At 39.7% G+C, this 7135-nt stretch overlaps 1 pseudogene; it reads right to left on the reverse strand.

Annotated features, from left to right (window-relative positions):
* Positions 1–795: 795 nt before the first annotated feature.
* LOC138991316 (5S ribosomal RNA) lies at positions 796–914 on the reverse strand (annotated as a pseudogene).
* Between the last annotated feature and the right edge of the window lie 6221 nt (positions 915–7135).

Below are 7135 nucleotides of genomic sequence, written 5' to 3' on the forward strand. Positions count from 1 at the left end.
CATGCTCCAACCATGCATATAGCAAAGTAAATTGAATTAGAAATGCTCAATATCACAAATGATTCAGTTAATTTGGTTCCGCTAGAAAATACACTATATGCTAAATGACAATTTTTATATCCCTATTGAATCGTAAACGTAACAGTTTAATTTTCAGGAAGCCCTATATGACCATATGCTATGCTATGCTAAGTCACTTCAGTCGTGTCCAACTCCGTGTGACCCCATAGATGGCAACCCGCCAGGCTCCTCCTTCCCTGGGATTCTCCAGGCAAAAAGACTGGAGTGGGTTGCATTTCCTTCTCCAATGCATGAAAGTGAAAAGTGAAAGTGAAGTTGCTCAGTCGTGTCCGACTCCCAGTGACCACATGGACTGCAGCCTAACAGGCTCCTCCGTCCATGGGATTTTCCAAGCAAGAGTACTGGAGTGGGGTGCAATTGTAGGAAGCACCAAATTGATTCACTTATTTGGTGTTAAGTGAAAACTGAAAGTTGCTCAGTTCAACTCTTTGTGACTCCATGGATTATACAGTCCGTGGAATTCTCCAGGGCAGAATACTGGAGTAGGTAGCCCTTCCCTTCTCCAGGGGATCTTCCCAGGAATCAAACCCAGGTCTCCCACATTGCAGGCAGATTCTTTACCAACTGAGCCACCAGGGAAGCCCAAGAATACTGGAGTGAATAGCTATCCCTTCTCCAGGAGATCTTCCTGACCCAGGAGTCAAACTGGGGTCTCCCGTATTGCAGGCAAATTCTTTACCAACTGAGATATCTGCTAACAGGGAAGACCCAAAAAGCCTATAGCACCCTGTATTCCCAGGTGGTCTCCCATCCAAGTACTAACCAGGCCTGACCTTGCTTTACTTTCAAGATCAGACAAGATCGGGTGCATTCAAGGTGGTATGGAAGTAACCTAGAATTGGTAATGCGATAAAAATCATGATTCTTATTCCCAACAGACTTACATCTGCATAAAATTCAAATAACCCATACACCCTACCCCTGCTCATGAACAGTTTACCAAGACACCAATGATGGAATAAGACCATTCATGGAGATCCAGGCTTACTAAACTTCCTTAAACTCCTCCAGGAAGAAATGTTTTCCTACCTCATGCTTTTTAAGAATTCTCTATTGGGCACATTTTCTTCAACTCTTATTATTCTAAAAATCCCCAAATAGGCCAATTTCCATTTAAAGCTTCCAGGTTGATTATTGCAGTTTCCAGAAATCCTAGGACTCTCACACAGTACTAGGCAATCCCTTTGCCTAGCAGTTACTCCTTTACACTTTAATATCCTGCTTTCTGTTTCATGTCTGACTACTGTGTCCCAGATGCTAGGTTGAAGCCATAGAAAGGCTGGAATCTTGAGTTGTGTGTTCATGGTGTTATCAACAACACTTAACTCCTGCCAAATGAATGAACACATGATCAATGTAATAGACTAAAAAGTCTAGGACTGAAACCACAGAAGCACAATGGTGAGTTAGACCAAGGTCTGTGTAGTGCTTTCAGCTAAAAAGTTAAGACTTTATATAAGGCATATAAAATGTTTTTGTAATTTAGTATAATCTTGATACTTTTAAAAGGTTTATTAACTTTTGCATACAAAGAGACTCTGGATTACTCAGATTTTATAAGGTAAGAAAAATTCACCTATTAAAGGGTAATAGGTACCACTATACGCACGATAATGAAAATTTATGTGCGTCATTTCCTCAGCAGGCCACCAAAAGGTCAAGTGTTTACCAAAAGTGAGTCATTTTTTAAAAAAATAGTCTAGGAGAACTGCAAATCTACTTAAAACAAATGAAAATACACAGATTGTTGGTACACACCCGTGTGTGTGTGTGTGTGTGTGTTTGTTTGTGTGTGTGTGTGTATACACACATATATATGGGGCTTCCCTGGTGGCTCAGTCAGTGAAGAATCTACCTGCAATTTAGGAGACCTGGTTTCAGTCTCTGAGCTGGGAAGATCCCCTAGAGAAGGGAATGGCTATCCACTCCACTATTCTTGCCTGGAGAATCCATCCCATGGACAGAGGAATCTGGCGGGCTACAGTGCATGGGGTCACAAAGAGTCAGACACGACTGAGAGACTAAGCACACACACAAATGATGTATATATATATATATACGTGTGTATATATTATGTGGGAATATTAAGTTGTGCCCAATTAGAGCTACTGTTTGAAAACTAATCCTGAGTGATTGAAGGGTTGATGTAGATACTTTTAGCTCTTTTTTGAAGTGTACCAACCATTGTTCTAGGGCTTCCCTGATAGCACAGTTGGTAAAGAGTCTGCCTGCAATGCAGGAGACCCAGGTTCAATTCCTGAGTTGGGAAGATCCCCTGGAGGAGAAAATGACAACTCACTCCAGCATACTTGCCTGGAGAATCTCCTGACAAAGGAACCTGGCAGGCTACAGTCTATGGGTTCACAAGAGTTGGACAGGACTGAGTGACAGCACACACGATCATTGTTCTACATATAATTTTATAATAAAGTTTGCTCTGTTTGATCAATTATTAAAGTGTAGAAATCTACTAATTCTACATGCTGTCCACCACTCTGCATATTGCTAGTAAGCTTAACTTTATTTTTGACCACTAAAGACTTGGAATAACCAAAGCAACATTGAAAAAAAGAACAAAGATGGACATATCATGCTCCCTGACTTCAGACTACACTACAATATGCATTTTATTTCTCTGGACATTTTAAAAGCTATGGGTTCACTTTGGTTAAACACTATTAACTGCTCTGTTTGATCAATTATTAAAGTGTAGAAATCTACTAATTCTACATGCTGTCCACCACTCTGCATATTGCTAGTAAGCTTAACTTTATTTTTGACCACTAAAGACTTGGAATAACCAAAGCAACATTGAGAAAAAAAGAACAAAGATGGACATATCATGCTCCCTGACTTCAGACTACACTACAATATGCATTTTATTTCTCTGGACATTTTAAAAGCTATGGGTTCACTTTGGTTAAACACTATTAACTCATTTTAATCAGTATCTTAGGGCAGCTGACCTGCTTTCCATCTCTGTTCCTCTATCTCAGTTGTGACTAGCTGAGTTCAATTGGCTATGGGACATTCAGCCTAACATCAGACATTAAAAAAAAAACAAATTTTTTAAAGAAATTCTATAACACAGCTGACTGTGTCCCTTTATAATGCTTATGATTTCAAATTTTCTATTTTAAGATACAAATATTAAACAAGATAGGATATAATTTAATAAAGAGGTGGCTGCAGGAGGATTGCTTGGTTTTTATTGTTTGGGAAAAAAAAAAAGAGAGAGATGGATGAGGGGAATAACAGAAGAAAGCTTAAAATATCTATAACACTTTTAGATTATAGATGTCCCCAATTACAGTTATATAGAATCCAATTTAAAACACTTGCTGATAGAGCAGTTGAAGATAACAAGCTTCCTAAAATTTCTTGAAGGATGTGAAATCTGGAAACAGATCTCTCATTCCTTACTTTTTTCTACAGTAATATCACAAGCAACAGGTAAAATATTCTAACCACTCAGAAGAGATTTCTGTTGTATAACATCAACTTAGAGTTTTATGGAAGGTAAAATTAAATTAAATTTTACAGTATTAAGATCACTAAGTAGAAATATAAAGAAACTATAAAGAAATATAATATCCCATGCCCAGAGGCCTTCTGAAATAAAAGAGTGTATTAAAAAGACAAATCCTTTCAACATTATATCAGAAAGTAAGGTATTCTATTTTTCTAGGTCCTCAAGGCTAAAATTTAAACATCTGTCATTTACAGAAGGCCCTGTCAAGAAATGCAGAGAAACTAGACAATAACCAAAAAAAAAAAAAAAAAAAACCAAAACCCTGCTTGCTTGCTTTCCTGGGCAACTAGAAAATATACACAAAATTATTTTTAAGAGATAATTGTTTAATACCTCTATTCAATAACAATCAAATTAATTTAGTATCTAATATATGCCAGGGATTGTGCCTAAACCCCGCAGAGTCAGAAACGAACATGACACTCAAAGAATTTGAAAAGAATTGGAAAGAGAGACAAATTATAAATGCAGTAACAGAAAAAAACCTTTCGGATAATGAAAAAACACACACACACATGGAATCTAAACTGGATTGCAAGGGAAGAAGGAACAGTGAATAAATGCAAAAATCTTGAGGAAAAAAATGGTTCCTTTCAGAAACTGAAATATGGTGAATATGATTGAAATTTCTAGAAAATGGAAAAAAAAAACTAAAAAAAAGTTTCAGAATTACAGAGCAGTTATATCATGTATTATTCACTCAAGTTTGGTGGGAAATTTTGTCTGGTTTTTATTCTAAAGTTAATGACAATTCACTGAAGAGCATTTCAGTAGAGGATGACCACAAGATTTATACTGAATCTCTGGCTCACAGTGAGATTGGGGTAAAAGAGAATGACCAAAGACCAGCTAGTACACACTTGCTGCTGCTGTTGCTAAGTCGCTTCAGTCGTGTGCGACTCTGTGTGACCCCATAGACGGCAGCCCACCAGGCTCCGCCATCCCTGGGATTCTCCAGGCAAGAACACTGGAGTGGGTTGCCATTTCCTTCTCCAATGCACAAAAGTGAAAAGTGAAAGTGAAGTCGCTCAGTCATGTCCGACTCCTAGGGACCCCATGGACTGCAGCCCACCAGGCTCCTCTGTCCATGGGATTTTCCAGGCGAGAGTACTGGAGTGGGGTGCCATTGCCTTCTTAGTTTACAGTAATATAGGGAAAAACTGGGTAGCAGTAGAGTGTCAGAAACACTGGTGTAGAATTGGTAGGAATTAGGATTTTGATTGGATACAGAGGATGTGTTTGAAAGAGGTTTTCAAGATGACTCACAACTTTCTGACAAGAGAAATTGGGGGTAATTAATAATTGTACTGCAGGAGAAGATGAGGATATGATAAAATCTAATTGTCTGCTTATCTTTATTCACAAAATAGGTACTACAGATTCCTCCCAACCCATAAGGATAAGAGATTAGCCCCTCATAAACATAACTATTTAAGAATCAACAAAATAGTATTTGCTTATTATCTGTAGTTACAACTGCAAGATCATTTGCAATTGTAGATTACATATAAGGAAATTTAAAAAGTCTACAATTATACCCCTTTTGTCACCAGCAAAGGCAATTAACAATTCCTAGGAAACAAAAATAGAAACTTGGTAATAAAGAGTAACCTTTTTATTTTCCTTTGTGCCTAGTCTAGTTTCAGCTGCTCAATGGAGGCTGTGCAGAGGCCTCACATCTAGCCTTTCAGAGTTCCTGGTGCTAAACTGCTGTTTCAGCACCTGTGCTCAGGACTGTGTACTATGCTGAGTGTGACACTCTATCCAAGATGGCGGCAGTGGCTGTGTGCGGAGACAATGCTCTATATGGGCTGCTGCTGCTGCTGCTAAGTCACAGCAGTCGTGTCCGACTCTGTGCGACCCCATAGCCAGCAGCCCAACAGGCTCCCCCGTCCCTGTGATTCTCCAGGCAAGAACACTGGAGTGGGTTGCCATTTCCTTCTCCAATGCATGAAAGTGAAAAGTGAAAGTAAAGTCGCTCAGTCATGTACGACTCTTCTCGACCCCATGGACTATAGCCTACCAGGCTCCTCCGTCCATGGGATTTTCCAGGCAAGAGTACTGGAGTGGGGTGCCATTGCCTTCTCCCTCTATATGGGCTGGGAGCAGGGCAACTGTGCCAGCCCCAAGAGAAACCACCCCTCATCTTCTGAGAGATCCCTAGAAGGTAGCCCCACTCACAGCCTGTCCAGAGAGCTTGTGCTCTAGAACGGAGCTCACACCAGTTCATTCTCTGATCAAAGAATAAACCTTCCTTTGCTTCTGAACCCAACTTGGTCTTATTCTGTGGCTTCAGACTGAATGACACCCCACAAGAGGCACAGAAGGATCAGTTGTTTTTGTTGTTTAGTCACTAAGTCATGTCCAACTCTTTTCTGACCCTGTGGACTGTAGCCCACCAGGCTCCTCTGTCCATGGGGTTTCCCAGGCAAGAGTACTGAAGTGGGTTGCCATTTCCTTCTCCATAGGATCCTTTCGACCCAGGGATGGAACCCATGTCTCCTGCATTGGCAGGTCAATTCTTTACCACTGAGTCTCTTGGGAAGCCAAAAGGGTTAGTAACACTTTCTATATCTACAGCCTTTTTCAGTGTAACTTTTGCAGCTTTTCCCACCTAAGATGAATTCTTTCCCTCATTTCTCAAACCTAGACTCAGTCTGTGAGTTGGCTTTGACTAACAGAATGAAGGGAAAACATCACCATACAATTCTGTGTCCAGCCGTCAACAGACCTTGCTTGCTTCATTCCTTCTCTTCTGCTTTCACAACAGGAACAAGTCAAACCAACAAATACCCTCAAATCTGAGAGTGCCTGGGCTGGAACAAATGCCATAAATGTATGTTTATGTGGACGGTACATGTGAGTCACCACCTAGGTGACATGGAAACTTATGACAAATCAATAAGCGTTGCTCTAAAATTTGGTAAATGATACAATCATGTAAATACATTGAGTCTGAATCAGATGAGGGATAAAATAGACCATTTACATTGCATTCTTTATCATTTTGGAGTTAATGCTTATTTTATTATGGTAGTATACACAGATGTCAGCAATAGTTTGGGGAGAAAATGAAGGTTCGGGAAATGGATAGAGGCAGAACCAGGGCTTCTAGAACATTCTTCAGAGAACAAAGTTCAATCACTGGAGACTTGGGAAGGATTTCCCCAAAATACTGAGTGCTCTCCAAGCTATCTGTAACAACTCTACGGTTGCCCCAACTGATGGGATGGAAATGACAAACATGATTTTATTTGGCTAAACAACAAAAATGCAACCTGCAAAGACAAGAGGAAAAAAGGGTTTAGTCTTAGACAGTGAGAGACAAATACTGTGTGATTTCACTTCTATGTGGAATCTAAAAGAAAAGAAATGAGCAAACGTAAATAGAAATAAAGTTTTAAGTACAGAGAACAAACAGGTGGTTGACAGAGGGGAGAAGGAATGAAAGGGAAAGAACTGGTGTGAGAGATTAAAAAGTACAGACTTGTAGTTGCAAAACAAATGAGTCATGAAATGTAC

Source organism: Bos mutus, chromosome 16 (assembly GCF_027580195.1).
Source record: "Bos mutus isolate GX-2022 chromosome 16, NWIPB_WYAK_1.1, whole genome shotgun sequence".
In the NCBI taxonomy this organism is placed as follows: Eukaryota; Metazoa; Chordata; class Mammalia; order Artiodactyla; family Bovidae; genus Bos; species Bos mutus.